The sequence below is a fragment of the Vulpes vulpes genome, chromosome 6 (genome assembly GCF_048418805.1).
Source record: "Vulpes vulpes isolate BD-2025 chromosome 6, VulVul3, whole genome shotgun sequence".
NCBI lineage: Eukaryota > Metazoa > Chordata > Mammalia > Carnivora > Canidae > Vulpes > Vulpes vulpes.
The window spans coordinates 117,208,313-117,234,959 of NC_132785.1; positions in this window are offsets into that span (position 1 = coordinate 117,208,313).

Sequence of the window (26,647 nt, forward strand, 5' to 3'; positions counted from 1 at the left end):
AATAATTTATTTGAGGAGCATAGATTCAGGTAGCACCCAAATTGTGTCCCATTAGGGAACAAAAGTCAGGGAATTTTTTTTTTTTTTAGAGTTTATTTATTTATTCATGAGAAACACACAGAGAGGCAGAGATATAGGCAGAGGGAGAAACAGGCTCCCTGAGGGGAACCAGATTTGGGGCTCAATCCCAGGACCCTGAGATCATGACCAAAGTCAAAGGCAGATGCTCAATCACTGAGCCATCCAGGTACTCCAAAAGTCAGATATTTTTAAAGACAAAAATGAAATGATTGTATATGTTGTTTACAAAGAATTCTGGTTGGTGTTGGCAGCAGAAAACCAATCTTGGCCAAATGAACTCGGTTGCTAAGGTTATCATTAAGCAAAAGTCCATTACTATAGCAAATTCCTGGTGTTTGTATAGACACCTCAGACTATCTGGGGTTTGGCCCAGTTCAAAAGTGCATACTTCTGTCCAGTGAAGATATGCATACGATCCAACATTTAATGGCCTTCCGACTCCATTTAAAATCCCTTAATATGAGTCACTTTATTTTATTTCACCTTTTACATAATAAATATGGTTGGAATGTTTTATTTATTTTTAAAGATTTTATTTATTTATTCATGAGAGACACAGAAAGAGAGAGGCATAGACATAGCAGAGGGAGAAGCAAGCTCCATGCAGGGAGTCTGATGTGGGACTTGATCCTGGGACTCTAGGATCACGCCCTGAGACAAAGGCGGATGCTTAACCACTGAGCCACCCAGGCGTCCTGGTTTGAATTTTAAAAAAAAAAAAAAAAAAAAAAAAAAAAACATTGATTACCATGATTTTCACTCCAGTTGGTTTGTAAGTTATATAAGGGCAAAAACGTGTTTTCCTTGTTTTCTTGGCATATCTCATGGTGTTCAGCACATTGAACTCTATAAACTTTTGTTTAGTGAATGAGTTAAGGTTGAATGCATTTCCCAAATATAATACTCTAGTCACCCTATCAGAAAAGGACATGTGGCAAACTTGTTTGTGGTAAATTTCTACTGATGGATATTATTTCCTTGTTGTTGTTTGGTTATTTATTTATGTATGTTTGAAACATATTCAGTTAGCTTTGGTATAGATAAAAATTGTTGAACATAATCAATTTCATGTGGTTCATCAACCTAATAGTTTCTACCACCAACTTAATCTACTGTTATAGTATATTTGACAATAAAATAAAAAAAAACAGATGGTACACTTTCATTAGTAATATAGGATTAGAAAATGAAAAACAGTGGACAAGCAGGGGAACTCCAGTGTATGAATAGATTTTGTTTTATACTGTCATTAAAATAGATACAATCTTAATGTGACTAAACTGAGCTCTGAACTTCCTCATGAAGAAGACAAGAAAGAAAATCAAGATAGATTCAGGGTCTTTTTAGGGATGAAGTTTAAATGTTTACATTCCAAACCAATTAATAATCCTTTATAAAATGTTGTGGTGTTTAAATACTAAGTTCTACTTTCATAGCCCCTCGCTTTCCATTGGATTTTCTCCCAGCAATCAGGCTTTGGTTCTACTCATAAGCAAATTATTGAACTTGAAGTTGTGCTCTGGTTGTTAGTACTAGAAAAATCTTTCATTGAGACATAGGTTTATTTCCTGATGAGTTGATTTAGCACCACATCTATGACATGCACTAGATAAATTTATAATTTTGTTTTGGCTCGTCAACTTTATCCAAATTTATTTAAAGATTTTATTTATTTATTCATGAGACACACACACACAGAGGCAGAGACAGAGAGATAAAAGCAGGTTCCCTATGGGGATCCTGATGCAAGACTCAACCCCAGAACCCTAGGATCATGACCTGAGCCAAAGGTAGCTGCTTAACCAGTGACCCACCCAGCCATCCCATATCTAAATTTTTAACAGAACTAGAAAACATTCTGGAGCATCATGGACCTAAAGATCACAAGCTATGCTTCGAGTTGCTACTCACAGGAGTCCTGCCTTCTCACTAGCAGTTGAACTAATCTATTCCTCCAAGGAAGACTTAAAACCTCTAATTTAACCCTTTTCTTTAAACCTCTAATCCTAAACTTCTCTCAAGATATTATAAGAAAAATTGATTGGAAAAATTGGGCATACAGGAGGCTCAAGAAAAAGAAGAAAACAATTATGCCCCCTCAAAAATCTATGAATGTGACCTTATTTGGAGATAGAATTTTTGCTGACATAATTAAGTTATGATGAGGTCATACTGGATTAGAGTGGATACAATGACCAATGTCTTTATGCGAGGAAGGACATTTGGAAATCTTCTGGACAGATGGCCAGAAGAAGACAAAGGTAGAGATTAGGGTTGGACTTCCATAAACCATGGAACACCAAGGATTGCTTGGTGACCATAAGCTAGAGGAGGAAAGGAAGGATTCTACCTAAAGACTTGGGGGTCAGGCTGCCCTAGCCTACTCCTGGATTGTGGACTTCTGGCTTCCAGAAATGCAAAAGGGTAAATATCTTTTGTTTAAAGACACCTTGTTTGTGGTAATTTGTCAAAAATGGCTTTAGGAGAGTAATATAATGAGAAAAAAAGTTGAAATTGTACTTTATTTTCTTCTCATTACCTAGATTTCAAGACAAGAGATGCTTCTCAGGCATGTAAAGTCCTTCTGGATCTCCACACATGAGAAGAATCACTGAAAATTGGAAGGTTGTGGATATACAAAACCAAAAACAAACATAAAAACTTGACCTTGAGCTTATAAGAACGGATCTTTGAAGTTGTTTTTTTCTTTTTTTAAGATTTTATTTATCCATGAGAGACACACACACACACAGAGGCAGAGACCCAGGCAGAGGGAGAAGCAGGCTCCATGCAGGGAGCCCGACATGGGACTTGATCCCAGGTCTCCAGGATCATGACCTGGGTTGAAGGCGGCTCTAAACCGGTGAGCCACCTGGGCTGCCCTGAAGTTGTTTTGTAGATTCAGCTAATCTCTTCCAGTTGGTAGCACTTTCTACTAATCTGATCCTTGAGGCACCTGTAGATGAAGATAAGGCAGGTAATAAAATTCTCAAGTGGCAAATGAAGAAATGATTTTGGAGAGATTAAATGACTCGTCCAAGTCGTTCACCAAAACAATATAAATGCCTGAACTGGAACCTAGATCTTCTCAATCAATGCCTTATTTTTATGGTTTTGCCCTGAATCTCACAAATGGGTATGTCTAGCTTATGATTTTCTGAAATTATATTTGACCTTCTCTTTAAAACTTGGTACCAGCAAACCTGTGGGGTGAGTTGCTTAACAAGGGAGGCCCGTATGGGGTTACAGAGGGAGGGCAGAGATTCCACTCCTGTCAACTCACTTGCATTGAGGATCTGTTGTAAAATATACTTGAAAGCACTGGAATATGTATGTGTGTTGGGAATTAGATCCCTACGACAGGCAAAGAGCACTGAGGAAATGAGAGTTTAAAAGAAATGGAAGAATAGGGTTTAAAAGTTGTTGAAAGTGCTCTCGGGAATATGATTTATGGCATGAAACATAAAAGGCCCATAACAAACAACAGAATAAAGAACAGTGGCTCCCAAGTGTCAGGCCACAGAAAAGTGCCAGGCTAAGAGCAAGAGAACTCTCTGAAGAATTTATTAAAAATAGCAAGACCAGAACTCCTGTCCAGAAGATTCTGACTCAGTGGATCTAGAGTTGAGTCCCTGGGGAGATTCTGATGCCTGTAAGTTTTGGCATTAGTGGTTCAGAAGAGGCATAAGGGTGTACCTGTAGCTTCCTAGAATTGTTCTAGTCAAATTCTTCTTGCCCTCATCAATACTTTTTGTGTGATTGCCTAATATCCCTCCCCATCAGCCAGGGCCCAAGGAATGTCAGGTACATAACATAGAATGATAAGGACACCGAGGCTGAGGATTTAGTCTGATGCCTTTCACATCAAGTGCAGAGGTAAAAATGCCTGTGTTTTCCAGTGCAAGTTCTCTAAAAGCCTTGATTTTCCTTTCCAGGAGGAGATCGAAGTTATAGGAGGGCATTCTTTGTTTTATCTAAAATCAGACTCTAAGTCACTTGGTGAAATTGTAAAGTAAGAAACATAGAGGACTTGTCTATGATTCCTTCCAGTACAATCCCTCTATCAAAATCCTCTTCAGCCTATTGTGGAAAACTGGATAGGCAGGCAGAGCAAATGCAGAGGACACCATATCACAGGATCTCTGAATTAGCTCAAAATAGGATATCATATTATTGGCCTTTGGGATTTACTAGATCTAGGTAATAGTTTTATTCTGCATAACGTGAGACAGAGGTGGCATATTTTTTTAAGTTTTTATGGCTTCTAAATAGCATAATCAAGCCCATTCTTTAGTTTATGTTAGCTACCAGTCACCACATCTTCTGGATCAATTTCCTTCTGTTTTCGACGGCTGCTTATGTTTTCAAAATATCTCCATTCATTCTGAAATTAAATTTGCCCTGAATATTACTTAATAAATTAAGTCACTTGGAATCAATGTCACAGACTACTTCTTCCAGAGGTGCTTGCCTTATGGTACTTTCTTCTCTCCGACAACAATTTTAAGCCTAAGTGGCAAATCCAGGGAAGAGCGACTCTAAGGCCTCCTTGCTTTCCAAGTACTCCTTAAATCATACTTGAAGACAGCTGTGTATCTTAGCTGTTTTTGAAGCCACTCCCCACTGCTACAGAAAAACAAAGTGTTACCCTCACTTTTTTCTTCAGTCTTTAGTTTTTCCCTTTTGCTAATGAGCTTGCTTTATGTATGTCGATTTATTAGATGTTTAAATCAATCCAGTTGAAGCTATTTTTCGTATTTCCATTTTAATTATTAACCTTCTTCAGTACTGCCTTTCCAAGGATTTGAAATGATTTTATAGGAGTTATAAATGATAATACAGGGACTTGAATTATCTTCTGAGAAAGGCCTGGGGCTTTGAGATTCTTCAAAACTTATTGTCTGCAGAGCCCCTCCCTCTTACAATTTTTGTGGTATCTACAACTTCATTGGAAAACAGAATATTTATCTTGTAGATTTTCATCATCTTTGGCTGCTGGTCCCAGTTAAACAGGAAAACAAAGAACAGAAGATTTAATTTGGTGTTAAGAAGCACAGAAGGTGCTCAGTATGGGATTACAGAGATAGTTTTTTTTTTTTCTTTTCTTTTTTGCCTTCATTCAATTATACACACAAACACAAACACACACCCCCGCCAGACACACAGACATACACACATGGATAGAGAGAGGGTTGGGGAAGGGCACAGTTAACTTCCAACTGTTGCATAGGCTGAAAATCATTGTAAATACTAATAAGAAAATAAATTTGGATCTTGGATCTTCAAATTTTGGAATCTGTCCAAGAAAGAGTTAGCAATAGAACAATAGGTAACACCCTAATGATGGCTAATTAGCCCCGGCTTTGGAATTTCAGTTCCCATAGGATGTTTCTAATGATTATTTTCCACTACCATTACCTGCAGAGGCTTATATAACTTGAAGGGTGGAATGTGATGAAACTAGCTCCTTCCAGCTTCTCTGACTTTATTATTATCAATGGATTTTTCTTTTTACAAAAGCAATGAAGCACCTTTTCCTAGCTCAGACCTGAGAGAATATAACAAGATGTTTCAAGTAGGCACACATAGGCTCCCACCAAGACACACATAATTGGAAACAGTTAACCAATTTGACCAAGAAACAGTCTTCTATAAAGAAGATTGGATTGCCTAACATGGTATGGAGGACAGGCATAAATTTTGTCCAGTGTATGCAATGGAATTTGCATCTTTAGATTGGGACAGGCCGAGCTAGTTAACTAGAGACCCTATAATTTACAGTAGTTGTCTTTAATGAGGCCATTGAGAGATTTGGGAATGTATGCAGAAAGCAGGGGGAGTGAAAGTGGTTCTATAATAGAAAACAGAGGTTTCTGAATGTAGTTTGGGAAGACAGAGAAGGGTATAGTAAAAATTAGCATAACAGCCATGTCTATAGAAACATTCTTTACTTCTGAGCTTTCATTAAATCAAATACTAAGTGGCAATTACTGAAATACAATAGGCACATTCAGGGTCTGACAACTCTTAACCTTTCTGGGCTTTATAAACCATTTGTCCTGAGTCACGTGATGTCCCCATCATATGAGGCAACTGTTAGACATAGGCTTCAGTGCCATGTGAAACAATCTAGAGCTTTCTGAATGGCACAATTATTTGGAGGTAATTCAAGACATCCCTATTGAGGCGTCCACTATTCAACGTGTGTTTAAATAGACTCTAGGGCCCTGAAAAGTATAAGCTCATGCAATGTACAGGTTGTCATCCATTTCAGAGGGAACAGAGCTACTTCCTGATTCAGAATTGGTAAATTGGGGGCATACACATAGGATAATGTGCACAATGAAGTCCCAAGCTGTAAATATTTATTACACAATGGGGTTCAGAGGGGTCTGTGCTGAGAAACTGAAAGCAAGCAGGCTCACCTGGAGGCATTAATATTTCATGGTTTTTCTTTCCAGTTAACTCTGCCGTATTGTTCAATGTATAGATACTTCAAGGAATTCCTAAGATGTTTTACTATCATATGGGGTTCATCAACAGCTGAATTTGTATTTGACGGATGTGAAGACTGAGGCTCAGACATGAAACCAACTTGTTGCAGAATTAGTCCTAATTTGATGTCATTTCTTGGAGGCTCAAAAAAATAAAATAAAAAAAAAAAAAAAGAAAAGAAAAAGTAAGCAGAGTGGAGACTATTCTCACGAGATTGTCACAAATCTCCATGACATTTCTGCCCTTTGTCCCTTTTACCCAGGTTTGAGCTGCATGCTGTCCTTAGAAACTCTAGGTGTTAGACATTGAACAGCATGTCACAGAGACCATTGTGGGCCCTGGCTTGCAAAAGGGTCTTGCCATTTTTGGTCATGATCAAGAATAAGTTGAGGTGAGTTTGGGGAACAAGAAACGGAGATGTATCACTGGCTAAACCTAAGTAGTGAGGGAGGCCCACGTTGGTGCCTTTGGGGTTTAAAGCCCCAGCAACATATTCCACCCACTTTCCTTCTCTTCTACACACACCTGGAAGACTGTTCTGTTGTAAATGCTTTTCTCATCATGGCTACTCTTCATGATAATATTCAACAATGTTTAGCCTATAAAAAATTCTTTTGCACCTTGATTACCACAATAAAAAAGAGGAACATAAAATCTGGATCAAGGATCTACAGCATTCTAAAATTTTCTAGGCTCCAGATAACTCTTTCCGTCTTTCCTATAATCCCAGATCTTGGGTCCACATTCTTTCCTTTCTTATGTATCCTCATTTATCTCTAATCCAATTCAATCTGACTGAGCCCATCATGTTTCTTTTGAGCAGTTGTTTAAGTATGTAGACCTGTACAAATTGGTGGGATTCAGGGAAGGCAGTGAGGGGAGATACGAGCAGGTTTTAAAAAATAAATATATTATAAAGCCTTTGGTAAATTTATAAGAACTACATGAGAATCAAACAAAAACCATGTAATTAATTACCAGTGTATACCTGTGTGTACACATGTGTGTGTCTGCGTATATAACCACACTCAATGTCTTTGATGATAGGAGAAATATGTAACAAAAACCTATGGATTAGCCTATTTTTAGAGACTAAAACTTTCTCTTCTTAAAGCTTCCACCAGTACCCCCTGGATTTGCAGCAAGAGTCAGGCTGCTTTTTCTCCCTGAGAGTCAGTTGTTGATGTTAATCCTCCTGAGCAAATTCTTCAAATCCATATTCCTAGTCTTAGGATTCTTACCTTGTTTCTTTTTATTCTTACTTTGCAACAGTAATCACCTGGCTTAAACACAAATCACTTGAGAAGCTTTACAAAACTTTATTATTATAAAAAGTTTCAAACATACACCAAATTTAGAAAACAGAAAAATCAGCATCCACACGTGTCTGTTTCAATAATTTTCAGTTCATAGCCAACTTGTTTCTTCTAAACCCACTTTGACTCCCCAATCCCCCAAATTCATTTGTAGCAAATCTCAGATATTTCTTCCCATCCAAAAATATGTCAGTGAGTATTTTAGAAAAGGAATATTATGAAATGTAATTACATGGCACTATCATACCTAAACTTCACATTAGTTCCATAATATCATTAGTCAGTCTTAAAATTAACCATATTGTTTCACACGTTGTTATTTTAGGGGCATCTGAGTGGCTCAGTGGGTTAAGCATCTGACTCTTGGTTTTGACTGATCATGAACTCAGAGTCCAGGGTCCTAGGATTGAATCCCATATCAGGCTCTCTGCTCAGTGGAGAGTCTGCTTGGGATTCTCTCTCTCTTTCTCTCTCAAATAAATAAAGAAATCTCTAAAAGTCATAAATTGTTATTTTGAAGCTTATTTGTTTTTATTTTAGATTATGGATTATGTATCCCTGTTGGTGGTTAATATATATCACTTCATTGTCTTTTAAAATATCTCTTTCCCCACTCCTTTCTGGCCTCTCTTTTATTCTCCCTTTCTTTCTTCCTTACTATTTATATGTCAAAGAAACTGGGTTGCTTCTTTTGTTTCTCACCATCTGGCGTTTGCTGATAGTATTCTCAGGTGTCATTTTATATTTACTCTGTCTCCTGTATTTTCTTAAAATAAATCTAGATGACCCATCAATTTCAGATTCGAGTGTTTTGGAAGGCAGAAGTAATGTCATGTTTGGTGGTCTCTCTTTCTGTAATGTTAGAAGCAATGAGTGATTATTACCCAGATTCATTACGTCAATCGGAGTGACAAAATAATTTCAACATTCTTTCTTCATTTATTAGACTATCTTAAAAGAATCTTTTACAGACAACTAAATTTTTACTCCAGGACACAATATATATGGAAAAGGTATTTATTTATTTATAAATGCTAGATTAGAGGTCTTTTTTTTTTTCTTACCAGTTTCCAAAATAATGAATCCATGTGCTAGCATCCTTCCATGATGACAACTGTGTTGTGTTTTATTTTGCATTTATCTTTTAAAGAAAGGAACCAGGAAACAGACTTGGATTTAGCCATTTCTCCAGGGGGATCTTGGTTTCTTTTTCAGGGAAGTGGTATTGAGAGATCACAGTCTGGTGCTGGTAATGCTAGTTGTTGCTGGGATTTTACGAATTTTCAATACCAGAGTTAGAAAATATCTACTTATTTTTTTAAGATAAATACATTATGACTGACACAGAAGTTTTACTTAACCACATGAATCATGTATCTAAATCTCATTAATTTTTTTACATCCTCCAAATCCCCATTCCTAAAGATAGAAGAATAATTATGAATTTATATTAGCTCAAAATGCACATACAACGATCTGAGAATAGCACTATCACCACAGCCACCACTGATAAGATTACTAAAAACAGGAACCCTAGCTGGCACATGTCTGTCTTACTCAGCCCAAGCTGCTGTAAAAAAATTACCAAAGACTATGTGACTTAAATGACAGATATTTATTTTCTTTTAGTTCTGGAGACTAGAAAGCCCAAGGCTAATTTGGCTCCTGGTGAGAACCCTCTTCCTGGCTAAAGACAGTCACCTTCTCACCATGTTACATGGCAGGGAGACCTCCTTCCTGTTCTTATAAAGGTGCTAATTCTACCATTAGAGGACCCTACCATCATGACCTCATCTAAATCTAATTATTTATTTATTCTTCCCTTACATTCTCTCAGTCCTGAAATCTCTTCAAAATTGTTCCCCAAAGTTAGGCTTCTCTCTGTCTCTACTGTCATAGCCTTTGTCTGGACCAGGGCTTTTCAGCCTCAGCACTATTGACATTTTGAACTGGAAAATTCTTTGTCATGAGGGGCTGTCTTGCATGTTGCCCAAGGTTTAGCAGCATCACTGGCATCTAGTCATGAGATGCTGGTGTCAGCTTCCTAGTGGTGACAAGCAAAAATGTCTCCAGAAATAGCTGGCTGTCCACTGTGCATATGTGTGTAGGCGGTAGGGGAGTATAGGGAAGGGGGGAGAATCTGCCCCAGCTGAGAACCAGGGGTCTCTGGTTCATCATCTAGCTCTTCAGTGACAACAAACCTTCATGTCTGATCTCCTTGCTTCTAATATTGTCCATCTCCCACATTGCTGTTAAGGTTATCATTTATGTCACAAAGTATGTCCCTATGACACGTATACTTCAATTTCTTTTTTTTTTTTTCTGCTGGATGTACACAAATTCCAGAGGGGACCAAAAACTGCTCCTCACTAAGAACCCTTTCCACCATCACATTCTATCTCTCACCTTCCCACCCCGTTCTACTTATTTTCATTCTCTACATAGTGACAATTGATTTATTCCACTTCTTCAAATCTTCCATTTATTTCTGTTTTGTCCCTCAACACACATATTTTTCCTCAGCTGCATGCTACCCGTTTTCTTAAGATGGAAAAACCTCTCATCACTCTTTAAAGTGGTTTTCAAAAGTTGTATGGTGATGCTTTTCCTGACACCCCACATCTTAAATGAAGCACCAAACTCATTGCATTGCCATTTCTTGTGTATATTCCATCTCCCTCATTTTTTTCAGGTAGCTCCCTGTGGACAGCTGGATTTATTCACAATGCTTAGCACAGTCAATGGGAAAAGCACCCACTTGTATCTTCATCTGTACCTTCCACATCAGTAGTAGTAAGGAAAAGGATGTGAACAATGAAGTCTTTCTTTAGAGGTGTGCAGGCTGCTACGTTTAAAGGGTGATTGACTGACTTCATGTGATCCAAAGTACAATATAAGAAAAAAAAAACACACTTCTTTAAGGGTTACTCTTAACTTCAAAATGCATTTTATTACCACTAGAATTTGAAATAAAAGTTAGTAGTCCTTAACATGAGAAAATGGCACCCATGGCATTCCTAAAACTGATTACAGAGTGCTCCTGTGGTGCCAGCAAAGGTTTGTTCCTCCTGACAGCACAGCCCCTGATCTGTAACATTGAACCTCATTACTCACCTGTGCCTTTCAGGGGTGGCTGCTGTCTGCTGGCCCGTGCACACCCTTGCACAGATTTAGGAGAGACAGCCAGGGCAGTACTGAGACATTGCTCTGTTAGCCTGTCTTTAGAGAAAGTTATACTTGATGGGGAGGATATAAAGAGGCCGGAAAAACATAGGGAAAAATTAACTGTATTTGAGTCCCTTGTCTCAGACATAGATGTGCATATGGAAAAAGAACATTTGCAAAATTTAGACACAAAAGTAAAAGAAATAAGGATTGACGGATTGTGAAGAGTTATCTTTCTTTATGAAAGTTTATTCTTAATTCCAGCATTTGCTATTCTTGGTAGAAGTTATGTAAGCTCTCTATCTTCTAGACTAAGTAGGAAGAAAAGGAAAGTAAACATTTGCTGAATGTATTTTATATGTCAGTAATAATGCTGCAAAGTATATAATATCTCTGTTTTACCTTATTTAGAAACTGTGGCATGGTGAGGTTAGGGATGTGCTTATAAACATAAAATTGGTAGGTCCTGATGTATAACTCAAACATGATTCTTTCTGACTCTAAAGTCTACATACATTTTAACTTCTTTCTTCCCCCGATATTTATTACTTTGAGACTTAATAGTCTCCCTTCCTCCATGCTGGAGTTTAGCACATAGGCCTGTGCACCCGTGTTCAGTATGTCACATGGATAGAAAAATCTCCTTCCATCTATCGTTCCTCACATCTGGCTAGGGATGGGCAAAGCCAATGAAGGATTACTTGAAAAAAAGTTCTGGTACTTGTTACCAATTAAGGAATGATCAGAATTGTGAAACTATCATTCATATGTAAATATTCTAGGAATAGTTAAATCTGAAGTGGATTATGTTTATTGGAATGGAGTTTGGTCTTTGGATTATGATGACATTTTGAATTTGTGCTCCCTGAGGGAATCAAGGAGACATTTATATTAAGGGCAAGATCCAATCCTCACAAATCCTTTCCTGGTTCTGCAGGTAAGATTAGGCAATGCAGAGCTGATAGTGTCAGAGCAGAGGATCTGAAGTCAATCTTGGAGAGAAAATTCTGGTGTTGGGGTTTGACAAGGTGAATTTAATCACTGTAGGGAACGTTTTACCCTACATCTCTAAGGAGAAAGGTGAACAAGAGAAAATAAGGCCAAGAGAAAAAAATATAGACTAAAGGGAGCTGAAGACCAAGATTTTTATGTTAATTTTTAATTTTTCTAAGAGCTTATTGAAAACAAATGTATCACTAAAAGCCACCTTATGCCATGTGAAAATTTTAGATATGGCCACTTCCCCATCTTCACTCTTCTGTCATTAGTCCACTGTGTTGGCTAAATACATGTAGCTGCGTGTCCAAAATGATTTTACCAGCACTGGTTAGTCTTTCCTACATCCAGAATTCTCTCAAATGCTTGTGAAAATTGCAAATTGCTAAACTACCTTCTGCTGAATCAGATGATCTGGTAAAGAGCCCAAAGAATCTGCTTTTAATAAACTTCCCTGTTGGTTCTAGAACAAGCAAATGTTTTAAAGCCTCTGGTTCAATTGATATCTTCTCTGGGCTATTTCTAGCTCCGTTATTTCCTTTTTGAGGTGCAATTCTCAGGCATAGATGAACAGTCCAGAATTAACCTCATCAGCATATGCCCATTAGGAAATGTGAGAATTTCAGCTCCATTTACATGGAAGATCATTTCATACCTATGGAGGTATTTAGCAACATAGGAATAGTTGCCCACATAAGGATCTACATAAGTTGCCCACATTTTATTTATTAATAGGCATGCTTATTAAGTGTACAGATAATTGCCACATAGACCCCAGTGAGGCATATCCAGAAAACATAATAACTCCAAAGAGCACCAGGTCAACTTTAGGAACTAGGCCAATAGACTATATTTGGAGGGAGCCATGGAGATGGATCTGAAATCTACTCATGATATTCAGATATGTATACATAAATGTAAATATATGTATGCTGATCCACAAAAACACCCTGTGGAGTAAGTAAAACTGGTATAATTATATTTTTTATAAACGCAGAGGGGCACCTGGGTTACTCGGTTGATTAAACATCTGCCTTTGGCTCAGGTTATCATCCTGGAGCCCTGGGATCGAGCCCCAATCTGGGCTCCCTGTTCAGCAGGGAGTCTGCTTCTCCTTCCGCCCCTTCCCTTACTCTTTCTCTCTCTCCTACTTACTTTCTCTTTCTCAAATAAAAAAAAATAATAATAAAATTTTTAAAAAAATAAAAATAAATAAAAGCAGAAAGAGGCTCAGAAATAAATGTACATTTCCAGAAGTATACAGTTTAAGGAGCCCAAGTTCAAGCCCTGCTCCATTTGAGCAATGCAACTTTTACACAATTGAAAAATACTGTATTTCTGTTTGATTTTGATGTGGGTCTTCCTGCTGATGCCTGTTGTATGACCTTTGAAACACATCAGTGTAGACAAGCACCTCTAAGAAACTTTGTGGTTTACTAACCAAGAACATCAGTTTTTGCTAAGTTACATTTGGAAAAAAAAAAGAGAGACTAATCTATAAGAAATAAATAATAACGATTATACCACATCTTATGATGATTGGTAGGCTTAACTGTAATATTCTAGGGAACAATTCTCCTTTGATTCATTCAGAATTTAATTTTGTCGGAAGTCCCACTGAATCATAATTAATGCTACAAAAGCAAGATTTAACAAGAGCTCTGGGGCAGCCATTTAAATATACAGGAGCTAATTAACTATAAGTATACAATTTACAAACACATCTATCGAGAACTTGAAAGTCTGCTGGTAGATAGACCCATTTATTGCATGTAGTAGTTGTTACATCATAAAATAATTGTCAGTCATTTGCTGATATTTTAAGACTTCCATTACAGTTAAATAATGTGCTTAACACAAAATTTTTCTTCCTTTAAAATGACAAGAAAGGGCATCTAACATCTGATAAATGTTACTTTATGACACTTGGAAACTAAAGCTGATAGGGGATATAAAATGCTTAGGAAATTCAAGCTGTTAAGAAAGTTTCCTACAGTCCCTGGCCTTTTACCCCAGTGTGAAAAGGCTCTACGTTCTAATGACACCAACAGAGATGCACACAAACAAAAATTTGTATTTTTTGGAAAAGAGCTATTCAAATAATGACTGCCTTCTACATGCCCAAAGCCACCATATTGAAAGATGCTCATCCTGTGTGTGTGTGTGTTTCACTTGCCGTTGTCACTGCATTTTTAGCACTTGAGAGCAAGAATTTATCCTGCTTTGTCTTTGTAGGAAAGGCTCTTAATTTGTGCCAATTTATAGTTCATATTCAATAAACATGTAATATTTGATTGACTAATTCTCAGTTTGCTTTTATTATAGTTCATGGTGCCATTCAGGACCAATCAAAAGCTCACATGAATAGAGAAAGAGGTAGAATAGTGTTCATGTATGGGCAGATTGTATACAGAAAAAAAAGGAAGCCTCTAGTGCCTACTCTAATTTGGCTAGATCAATTTATTTTTCTTAGGAATAAATATTGATTTATTGAGCTTACAGTGTGTATAAGGTCCTGGGTGAAGAGTGCTACATTGGTCATTTCATTTAAATCTCAAAAAAAGCCTTGTATGGAAAATATCCTCCATTTTATGAGCAAAGACACTTCTATTCAAGAGGCTAAGTAATTTGTCCAAGGTCAAAATCACTTAATTTAGGGGAAAAATGACAGCAAGAGAAAATTATGATTGCACAGCCAGCCCTCAGTTCTCTTTACAGTCCATCAATTCCACTTCTTTATGTTGGCATAACATTTTCAGGCTGCAGTTCTCGAAGGAGAGGTCAAAGGAAGAGTTGATAATAAAGTAACCTGAGGATTTTAAATTCACTCTGATTTTTACTGATTACTCTCTCTGATCCTACACTTTTCTACCAGTGAGCTTAACTTCTTGAGTTCCCTGATGCCTCCCCCCTTGAGTCCTGAGCTCATTTTTCTGTTCATTGTCTGATTCCTTTCAAACTTGAATCTCTATGCCCATGACCTCTACCTGTTACTCTGAGTCTCATTCAATTTTGCAAACTTGTTGGATTGCTTGTGTTATTAACATTGTTTCTTGTACCAACGACCATGAATTTATCCTTTGCAACTCAAGAGAAAGTCTGAGTCTTTTCCCTAAAAACAAAACAGAACAAAAGTACTTAACATTAGAATTTAATTTCCATTTATATTCGGGGAATTGTGATCCTTGGTCCTAATATTATGTTCTCTTTGAGGACCTTGAAGCTTTCCTCTTGGATTTTTGGCTTTCCCTGACATTTCACATATAACTTTTGTGCTTCTGCCCCACTTTTCTCTCTCTTTTCCCATGACTTCTTCATTTTTCTGTACCTTTCACAACAGTTTAAGTTATTCAACTTTGATAGCAAAGCCCATCAAAGTCCCACTGACGGACTTCTTAATATAAGAGGTTCATCCCTCAAAAAGATTTTCCTGAGTAAAATCGTCATGTTAGTTGTAAAAATAGTAAGATGGTTGCAGTTGTGATCTCATAAACAAAAAACACTTATTTTACGATTTACTATATGCCTAGCAATTTGCTAAGTACTTTGCATATATTATCTCTTTTAAGTTTTATAATAACTTCCAGATAGATAGTACCACTGTTTTAAAAATGTGGAGGAATGAAGCTGAAAAATGTTAATTGCCTAAGATCACACAGCAGAGTCAAAATCCAAACCTATGTTTATCTAAATCTAAACACAGGGCCATTAGCCACTGAAATCTACCTCCTTCTTAGAGAATCTCTCTCTATATAATGCTTTTCCTTATTTTACTAGGGAAAAAAGTCATATTTGTGTGCCCCTAATAATATATCCAAGACCACACAGCTAGTATGTAAAAGAGCCAACACATCACCTTGCCTACCTTAATCTTTTTAAGACACTAGGTGAAATCATTCTGGAAGGGATTATACTTAAAAGTATGATTGTTTTATAAATTGAGGGTCAGCTGCAATAAAAAGATTATTTCCCTAATAATATCTAGAGTTGGTTCAAAGAGACAACTCTTATAACTCCTTAGAGCTGCTTTACTCCATAGGCAATCTGAGCCAACCCAGCGAGCCAACAGACAGCCATCCCAATGCTGGTCACCCTATATGAATGTCTTTTATAGTCTGGCTAAGCGCATCCATCAGAACCCTGCCAGACATGGTAATAGGCAAAGCTTCTTTAGGGAAACCAATAGGAAATATGTGAAAGATTGTGGAGCCTTGGATGACTCTAAATTGTGAGGGAGCCTCATTTCCCAGGAACAGAGATATAATCCTGGAGTCTCATGCTATAAATATGATATTACAGACATCAAGTTGAAAAATCTATACTGTTCACTGTATTTCTACTTGGTCTTTTGTCTTTTGAAACGCAGGAAAGCATTTTGCCCTAGGATATAGCATATATGGGAAAATAAATAATTGCCTCCAGAGACATGCCTCAATAGCAGGTGGCCACTGAGTAAGAGTCTAGGGGAATTTGTAAAGGAATTGGCTGCTTCCAGAGAAGAGCATTAAACGGTTACATGCTGGAACTGATAGGTAGTTGGTCTTGGTATTGGATTTTTTTAAAGACAAAAACAAAGACTTCACTCATTTCTTTACTGAGACCCTTTCATTTTTTTCATGATGTTAAAGGAAAGCATAATAAAGTTTAACAGAACAATCGAGGATCTTAAATTCAGTGAAAGTCTGGTGAGACTCCTAAATATTAAGATGTTTTAAGACCTTGGGCAAGATACTCATTCTTTCTGAATCTCAGTTTCCCTATCTGTTGAAATGGAAAAAAAAAAAAAAAAAGTATTTTCTTTTGAGTTTAAGGAATTGTCCTCTAAGGCAGGCTGTGGTTTTTGGTGTTTAAAATGCTCAGGCCTGGGCATATCTGTACTACTTAAGTCACTAATAGGTATGTGCCTGGCTAAGAGTGATGCTTGTATAGCTCGTCATAGAACACTAGGTTCATCATTTCTCGGGTGAATGACCTTGGACTGGGCACTTAACCTCTCCCTGTCTCCATTTCCTCATTTTTAAGATTGAGATAATAGTAGTAACTATCACATGGGGTTGTTTTAAAAATTAAGTTCATTAATATCTATAAAGTGCTCAAAATAGTTCCTGGGAAAACTAGTGCTTCATCAATAAATGGAAATATTTGCCCAGTTTCTGGAAAAGAACCTAGATTCGATGCTCCACCAAATTGGGCAGAATTGTTCTGAAGCTTTTATGGAACATGGACTCTGATATTCGTTCACCCAGCTCATTCTTGTTGATGCCAGATGCTGGCTAGCTGCAGGCGTTTGAGTCTGTGGTTCCTGCCAGAATGGTTGTCATCCCAAAGACAGTGCATTTTAACTAAGGGAGTTATACCGGTTGGGCCTACAGGAGAAAAGTGATGCTCTTGTTTCACATTCATGGGCTGCTTCTGGGTGCAGTGGGATTCCACATCTCTAACTTTGAACCTCGTTAAAGTTAAGTAAGCCTGATCTTGTCAGCCTTGGCTTCTACAGGGTGTTGGACATGTAGAGCATTAGCACCCATCCACATGTCCATGAAAGTGGTAGGGAGGATGCCGGTGAGTGAGGGTGGGTAAAGAAGAAGCTAGAATCTAAGAGAGGATCTCTGTTTGATCGTCTGATCTTTCAATAACTGAGCTGAAAAATCATAATGGCAATTCTTATATAACACTTGCCAGGTGCCAGACTCTGTTCTAAGTAGCTTTCATATGTTGATCTTCACAATTGCTCCATAAAATATGTATTATCCCTCCTTTACAGATGAAGAAATTGAATCAGAAATCTTAGTGTAATGTACCAAATGGTAAAGCAAGGATTAGATCTCATGAATTCTGGCTTGCACACATGTGTACACACAGAGAAAAACACAGACACACACTGAGACAGAAATTAAGAGATAAAAATAGATATTTGGGCTATGGTCTATAGTCTTAGTGTCACGAAGTTGGCTTGAGCCCCCGATACGTTTCTTCTTGGCCATGTGTCTGGTACAGGACACTTAATCTCTCTAAGTTTCCCCATCAGTAGAAATGAAAAGATTCTGCTTGACTTTTATGATTATGAGAATTGAGACAATGTTTAGGAAACGGAGTAAATGCTCAAATGACTTTTTTGCTATACTGAAATAATAGTAATTGCATTAATAAGTAAATGTTGTGACTATGTTGAGGTGTCTGATGCAAGGTCTTAGCTAGATCTCTGCTAGTTATGAATGTATTTCATTACCCTTCCAAAATGAGGTAATGACTACCCTCATGACAGAAATACTTCTAACCAGATTAAAGAATAACCTAAGGAAAACAGGCTAAGACTCTCAAGGGGGAAAAGAAATAGACGGTAGTGCAAGAAAAGATCAGTCCTCCAGAAAGAACTTTTCCATAGTGGTGATATTGAAGAAAAGAGCGATTCATATTTAATGGATGAAAACAAATCTTTCAGGATGATGCAACATTGGAATCAATACATCTAGTCTCTCAAGGGGTTTGTATTCTTTTCAAACTGTTCTGTACAATTACTTTCTTTTCAGGGTTGAGAAAATTTAATAAGATTTTACAGGGTTTGGAATGCCAGTGCTCGATACAGAAACCAAGCCCAGTAACTGTCATACCCTGAGGTGAGGCTTCCAGGCCCAATTAATAGCAGAACTGTTTCTCGATTCTCTTGTAATCAAAGAACAGGTAAGTTCATTATATTCTGAAGTCCTTTAGGAAACGGCCTTCTCTGCCTAAATGCATTTTGGAGCTCATTGCCTACCTTTCCTTCTTGGGTATCTATCATAATGCCTTGTTCATGGTCAGTGCCAATAAATCATACTTCTACTCATCATGTTGAAAAGAGAGGCAAATACTTTTTTTTCCCAATATAGTGAAAATCAGCTCATCAGAGCTTTACTAAGATTCTGTACTTTAAAAATGTATATTTCAATCCATTTTCTACATACAATTAATATTTAAGAATTAGAGCAAGGTTCTCTGCTTAGGGTCTCATGATGCTCAGATCAAGTTGTCAAGTTGTCAATCAGGCTGTGATTCTCTTCTAGTGCTTGGCATCTCCTTTCAAACTCACACGGTCTTTTGCCGGAATATCCTTCTTTGTGGCTGTCAGACTGAGGTTCCTGTACTGTCAGTTTCTAGAAGTTTCTCCATTTCTTTTTTTTAAAATTTTTTTTATTATTATTTATTTATGATAGTTACAGAGAGAGAGAGAGAGGCAGAGACATAGGCAGAGGGAGAAGCAGGCTCCATGCACTGGGAGCCCGATGTGGGATTCGATCCCGGGTCTCCAGGATAGCGCCCTGGGCCAAAGGCAGGCGCCGAACCGCTGCACCACCCAGGGATCCCAGTTTCTCCATTTCTTATCTAAGTACCTGTAGAACCTCCCCCATGTACTTTCACACCATGGTAGCTTCTTCATGGATCATCACTTTTCATTTTTAATCTCTCCTGAGTGAAAACCTACACTCTGTTTTAAGGATTCCCTTGATTAGGTTAATTCCACTCAAAATAGTCTTCCTTTGATTAATTTAAAATGAACTGGAAAAGAAAAACACTTTAATTGTACCTGTAAGACGAATTCACCTTTATTAAATAACATAAAAAAATATTAAAAAGGTCCTTTTTTTCTGTCTTAACCACCTGTCCTGTCTGTACATACTAAGGGGAGGGCATTATTCAGGGTATATACACCAAAAAGGGTGAGATCTGGAAGGCCATTCTAGAATTCGGCTAATCTCAGGTCCCAATAAAGCTTTGCTAGACTCAGATTTAAAAATCAATTAGCAAATATTTTTGAAGAATCATTTAGCAATAGAGTTGAATAAGGACACTCAATAATTGGTTTTGGCATTAGCTGTATTCTGGGCTTAATTTGATTCTTTATATGTCTTCATGAGATGGACAATTTGTTCTTTGGTCTTTTTTATTTCTACTTCTTCCTTTAATTTTAATTGCTTCTTATTTGTGTTATTTTTTAATTCCATTACTTCTCATTGATTTCTTTTTCTATTATGAGCTCTTTCTGTATTTTTCTTTTAATTTTATGAAATTAAATTTAAAATTTGTCTCTGAGCACAGTGCTGGCTGCTTTACATGTTTTAATATTTCGAGATCATTTAGTTTCAAATAATTTCTAATTTCCGTTGTAATTTTTTATCGATCCATGTATAATTTAGAAGTGTTTCTTTTTATTTCTAAACGTAAGGAGGATTTTTATATTCATCTTTTTATTTTTCATTTTATCTGAACACTGTGGTCAGTAAACAGTTTATATGATTCCAACTATGTAAAATGTATTAATACATGCCTCAGGTACCAGTATGTAGCCAACTTTTGTAAACATCGTAGTCATATTTGAAAATAATATATATTCTACTTAAGTTGGGCTCTCTATGGTTATCATATATATGCCAATCAAGTCAAGTTTGTTAACTATTCTATTAAACTATTTTTTATTCTTAATGACTTTTGTCCTGTTTTTTTTTTTTTTTCCTGTCAATAACTAAGAGATACTCCATAGTGGATATAGATTTGTCTTTATTCTGTATTTTGTTGTTGTTTTTGTTGTTGTTGTTGTTGTTAAATCCTTTTTATGTTTTGCTCTGTTTTAATTCTGTTGATATTTCTTAATTATTTTGAGTCTCTTATTATATCCACATCATGCTATCTATAACCAAAGGAGAGAGGTTTCAGAAGAAATCAATCCCATCAGGATCCCTGGGTAGCTCAGCGGTTTGGTCCTGCCTTCGGCCTAGGGCATGATCCTGGAGTCCCGGGATTGAGTCCCACATCGGGCTCCCTGCATGGAGCCTGCTTCTCCTTCTGCCTGTGTCTCTGCCTCTCTCTCTGTGTGCCTCTCATGAATAAATAAATAAAATCTTAAAAAAAAAAAAAAAAGGAAATCAACCCCATCACTACCTTGTTCTCTAGTTTCTACCCTCCAGGACTATGAGAAAATAAATTTCCATTGTTCAAGCTGCCCAGTTTATGATACCTTGTTTGGCAGCCCTAGAAAACTAAAACATCGCTAATTTTAATTATTTGATTTAGATCCCCTATGTGTCTGTATTGTTTTTCCTCTCTTGGTTTTCATTCAAATGATTCTTCTTAAATGCCCTTTGTCTCTTGTCACTGCAAATATTTATTTAGATATTTATTAAAAACAGATACTCCACACTTTGGTTTTTGACCTATCAATCTTGTGAAACTATAAAATGTAAAATTGTACTAAAACAAAATAATTATTTTTCTATGAAAATACTGACAATAATAACTATATCACTTAAAGCACATTGATTTCAGAAATGTTAACATGTGAAAGTAAACAAAAATTAATACCTGTGTGCCAACAATCTTATTCATAATATAAAATAATTCCCAACACTACTGAAAGTCATGTGTATTTTTATGGTGATACATCTTTACTTTATACCAGAGATATCTTGTTTATCTCTAATCTTGCCAAATTTGTACCCTAAATAATTTGTTTCGGGTTATTTTAGAACTCTTCTGTAAATTAAGTTATACATGTTTTTCTGTGACTTGATTTTTTTAACTCAATGAGGTTGATCTGTGTCAATGTTCTTAGCTACAACTGTTGCATAATATCCCATTGTGCGAGTGTGTTTGTTTATATATTGTATGTTATAATTTATCAGTCCTCTCACTGATGGGCATTTGAGGCTATTTCCAGTGTTTTTCTCTTATAAATTATTTACTACAAATATTCTTATAGTTTTTTCCCAGGTACATATATGTGTGAGAGTTTCACCAGGATACATACCTAAAAGTAAAATTATAAGGATAGATGAAAAGCTTTCTTATTCTGATTACTTACAAATGCTCTATCTCTTCTTTTTTTGACAATCCTGAGAGAACATGATTTCTGGATCCTGTTTAATCTACAGAATGGACTTAACACCTGTATTCAAGGACTTTTAGAGGGAAATAGAGGAAGAGGAGAGGGAAATGGTGGTGCTTCTTAGGCTGTGGATTGTGACTTTTAGCCATTAGTCTTGGGAAGCCCAAGGGAGACAGGCCAAGGCAAAGTGAATCACCTCTACACTGTTAAACATAGGCATGAGGTTGGGCTCTGCTGATTGGAGACAAGAGTCTCAGGCTGCAGTATAGTTCACATCACAGGGAAGTCACTACTATCCTGTGGAACACGTACATTCAAAAAGAAGATTAAGTCTCATTCTGAGAAAATGTGGTTTTATCAATTTTCTTGAAACAGCTGCTAAACTGGAAAAAACCTGGTCCCCATCCTGTTTTTTATTTTGTTTTGTTTTGTTTTGTTTTAGGTAGACTTCAAAACATACTGTCTCCTTGGTCTCTGATATCATGGCACCAGTGACCTCAAGCCCCTTATCATCTTCTGCTAACTGCATGATGGCTTCCATGCTGCTCTGCTTCAGTTTTAAACATAATGCCCTGTATCAGGTGCATAACAGTGGACTTTGAGATTCTTTAATAAAGAACCAATTTTGCTGGATCCTATCTGGTGGGACCTAGGACTGATGCTTGCACAACAGAATTGGCTTTGAAGTCCATCCACTAAAGAAATTCAATACCTCTGGGTTTGTTACTTTCAGGACCTGGGGCCAAAGTTTGAAATCATCTAGATTCCTTTGCAGTGGGTTATGGTTGGTGTTTTTGTGAGGAAAAGAGCTGTGTCCTTTGGCTACTGGGCTTCTTTGGCTTTCCCTTTTTTTTCACCCTTAATAGTAACAGTTCCATGGTGGGCTGAGGACCAGCAAAAGTTGATATCAGAGTAGACTTGCCCTGCCATCCTATAGTGATGAACATGTCTTCTAGTGAGAGTTCTTTCCTTTTCCTTCTTCCCTTCTGTGCTTCAGCAAGGAGTTGGGAGATTCTGAATTCCATCTTGTTCATTTATGTAACTGTCACTCTGCAAGGTTGAGACAAAGGGTCTCACTGCTGCAAGAGGCTTGCTTGTAGTCTCTGCTCCTGCAATCACCACAGGCATGCTATCCTCAAGGGAGAGATTAGAGCTTCTGCTGGTATTTTGGAACTACCTTCTGTACTACCAGTTCTTATCTGTCTTGAGTCTGAAGACTCAGTTGCTGGCATGTCCACAGTGCATGCTATACTGCTACCCCTTTATCAAGCACTGTAGGAATCATGGTTATGAAAAAGTGTGCTTCCATGACTCAGGATAAGTGGCAAGCATATAAGATACCTTCCCCACTGGCATAACCAGAAAAGGAGGCCCCAAACAGAAACTGTGCCAGACTCCTCATGCTTACATGATCTCAATGGTTTTCTCCATAGAGCTTCATGGTACCTTCTTCTCCTCTGGCTCAAACACAGGTATCTCTGCTGTGATCCCAGTTGGGATGGTCTGCAGGAATGTAACCCTCCATGGGTGGTCTCAGGAAGTAGACAATTTAGTACCAATAAATGGAAAGATCTATTGCATTGGAAAGGGGACACATCTGAAGGTAAAAAGAATGGCTGGTGGCATGCACTAGAGATGTTTTTATAATCATGCATGAATGGATATTTCTACAAATTTCAAGGGAAGCATCCCAGTTAGTTCTAAGACCATTGTCAGTTTTGGTCTCTTCCCTGTGTGGCTCAGCCACAGTTGACATATTCCTCAAAGCTTGTCGCTCATCGTGCCAGCAGCATGACATCAGATATTGTGAAGCTGGGGCTAGGGATGCTCATAGTCACCATTTGAACAAGACTGGCACATTGATCACTTGTCTTCTTTGCTAATCTGCATGAAGTTCGTTTCAAACATTAGTGGGCACTTAAATATAGTACAATCTCCCTTGCACATCTGCAACAATTTCCCCCAAGGAGATGCTGAGTATGCCCACTGCAGACTTCGAATCCTATAATATGGGAATAAGGAGTGACTGTATGTGGCTCTCTTGTCAAGGCAGCACATCTCACAGGTCATTCCATGTTCCGCTCACTTTGCTAGCAGATGGGAAAGCAGCTAATCTCTGTAGATTCCATTTCTGCCTTCAGGTCCCTCAGGGGAAGTTCCAAACAATGGAACACCAGTGTGTGTGCTGGTTACCAAAGTACTCAGTCTTTTGTCCCATCTGGGAGCCTGGACTCAAACCATGCTCACCTGGTGTGTGAAGATATGGGAGCATATTCTAGAAAAGTTCCCCATGAATCTTGACATGTCAGTTCATCGGCCCTCTCCTTTGTGATTCAATGACATTTCATGGGTGAAGGCTCTACCTCTGCCTAAACCACCCTAGCAGAGCCCTCTTAAACTTCCCCTACCCATTGTGATTGGTCACCAACACACATCATTTTGTCTTCTTTCACCCTTTCCCCCCACCGTGAGATCCTCAGGGTAGGGACACCACCATCCTCATTAAAGGTGGCACCAGCATGTAGCAGAAACCTGGCTAAGAAATGACCCTATTTTGTTTTTTGTTTTTCTACCTTTTAAATTTTTTTTCGTTATTATAATTAAATGTTGGACACTATTTGAAAAGTGGTAGAGATAATTCAAGGCTCTGGCTGATGTTATAATCCCTAGAGATCAACTTTACTGACAGGTGGTTCAAGGCTAAAAGACTAACTAGCATTCTAGGATCACCCTAATTCTCTAAATCTCCTTGCAAGTGGTATTCCATGGCTTTTTCCATTAACCCCTACTTCACAATCCCAAACCAAAGTATCAGACACTTTCCAGCCTTGGTGGCCCTGAACATCAGCTTTGTCTGCCTCTTCTCACGAGAATTCCAATTGAACTGCATAGTTTTTCAAACTTTTAGATAACTTTTCCAGGATCAGAAAATTTCATGACTAAAGTGTTCCTAGTCCTGAGCTTGTCTCACTGCACACAGCCTCCTCCCCAGAATCTTGACCTCCTGAGTCACCACTACCATGATTTTCTTTGATGTGTTCAAGAACTTGTTGTAATTATCTTAATGGTTGTCATTAGAACTAATTCAAGAGTTTTGTTTGAATTAACCTAGTCAAGAATTGCTAAAAAATAGAAGTATCTATTTTGTCTTCTCCATCTTAGAAAAAGTAGTTAATTAAATCATCCAGTAAATAAGTGGCAGAGAAAATATTAGAGCTAAGATCTATCTGAGCCCAGAGCCTGTGTTCTTGACCGTGCTGCTAAAGGAGAAAGGTGAAGGATCCAGGAACATGTGAACTGATGTAATTGGGTGCTGGACAAAGTTGTAGTCTCATAGATTTCTTTAAAATGCCGTGTCAAAAACTTTACTGCAAAGCAAGCTATAACCTCACTATGGCATGAATAGTGATTAGCTTTATAAAAGCTAGTGTTCCGTGGCTCTGATGTATCTACAGATGATAAGGAACAAATTGCTATTGTTGACAGTTCTACAGAGATTGTGATTCCACAAAATCCAACCTAGCCAACATCCTTTTGGTCGAGCTTTAAAACAGAAAGATGCACAGGACGGTGGAGACAAAAATGAGACTGGCCTAATGCTAATGTTCATCATGACAAAATAATCAAACTTGAATCCTTGTCATCTTCAAAATATTGGTAAAGTGGGTGTGGAGGAAGATCCAATAAGCTATTTCTAAAAAGTGGACTGGGACACCTGAGTGGCTTAGTGGTCGAGCATCTTGCCTTTGGCTCAGGTTGTGATCCTGGGGTCCTGAGATCAAGTCCTGCATCAGGCTCCATGCAGGGAGCCTGCTTCTCCCTCTACCTATGTCTTTGCCTCTCTCTGTGTGTGTCTCATGAATAAATAAATGAAATCTTAAAAAAAAAAAGTGGACTGGCTGATACTTTAAGTGAACCAAATAAGCAGTCAAGTAATGAAAGTCTTCTATAACATAAAAGGACCCTATTGGCTTCATACATGAAAGAGGAATTTCATGAGGAAAGACTGGCTCCAGGGGTAATGGGCACTGCTATTAGATATTTTATTGAATTAATGCAAACTGAAATCCTTTTGAGATACCAAAGTGGAGAAATCGATAAATAAATATTTGCCAGAAAGGAAAACATTGGATCCAAGGAGGAAAGCGATATATTTACCCTCCCAAAACTTTATTCTAAACATTGAAAACTGAAAAAGGAAAAGTTCAAAGTATAAGGAAGAAAGGACGTGGCACCATCCACTAAGCTTTTCTCAAAGCCCTGCTGCTCGGAGAATCAACCTCACAGCCTGACATGTTTTTAAATACTAATTAAAAAAATTATAGAGCATAAAATCTTAAGTTTCTGGTTAAAAATAAATTGAATGGATGTAAAATCGTACCCAAACAAGATTCTTCTATGAAGAACAGAGAGCACTTGCTTTCTGTGATCCAGAAGAATGAAAAAAAAAAAAAGTCTTCAAAAGAATTTGCAAAATGAAACCATCAGTAAAGCATTTTTTATACATTTGTTGTGGTATTTTCTTGGCATTTTAAACATTTTCTCTTAGTGTGACACATCCATTTTGCACATATGGGTTATTTCATTATTAACACATAATGGAATAGTTAGACAGGCAATAACATTTTCATACATAAGCATGTGAAAATTAATCTAGCCTTTCAAATAAATCTATACTTGTTCCATAAATTCTTCTTCCGCTTTCTAATTCCCAGACCTGTACTTTATGTTGAAT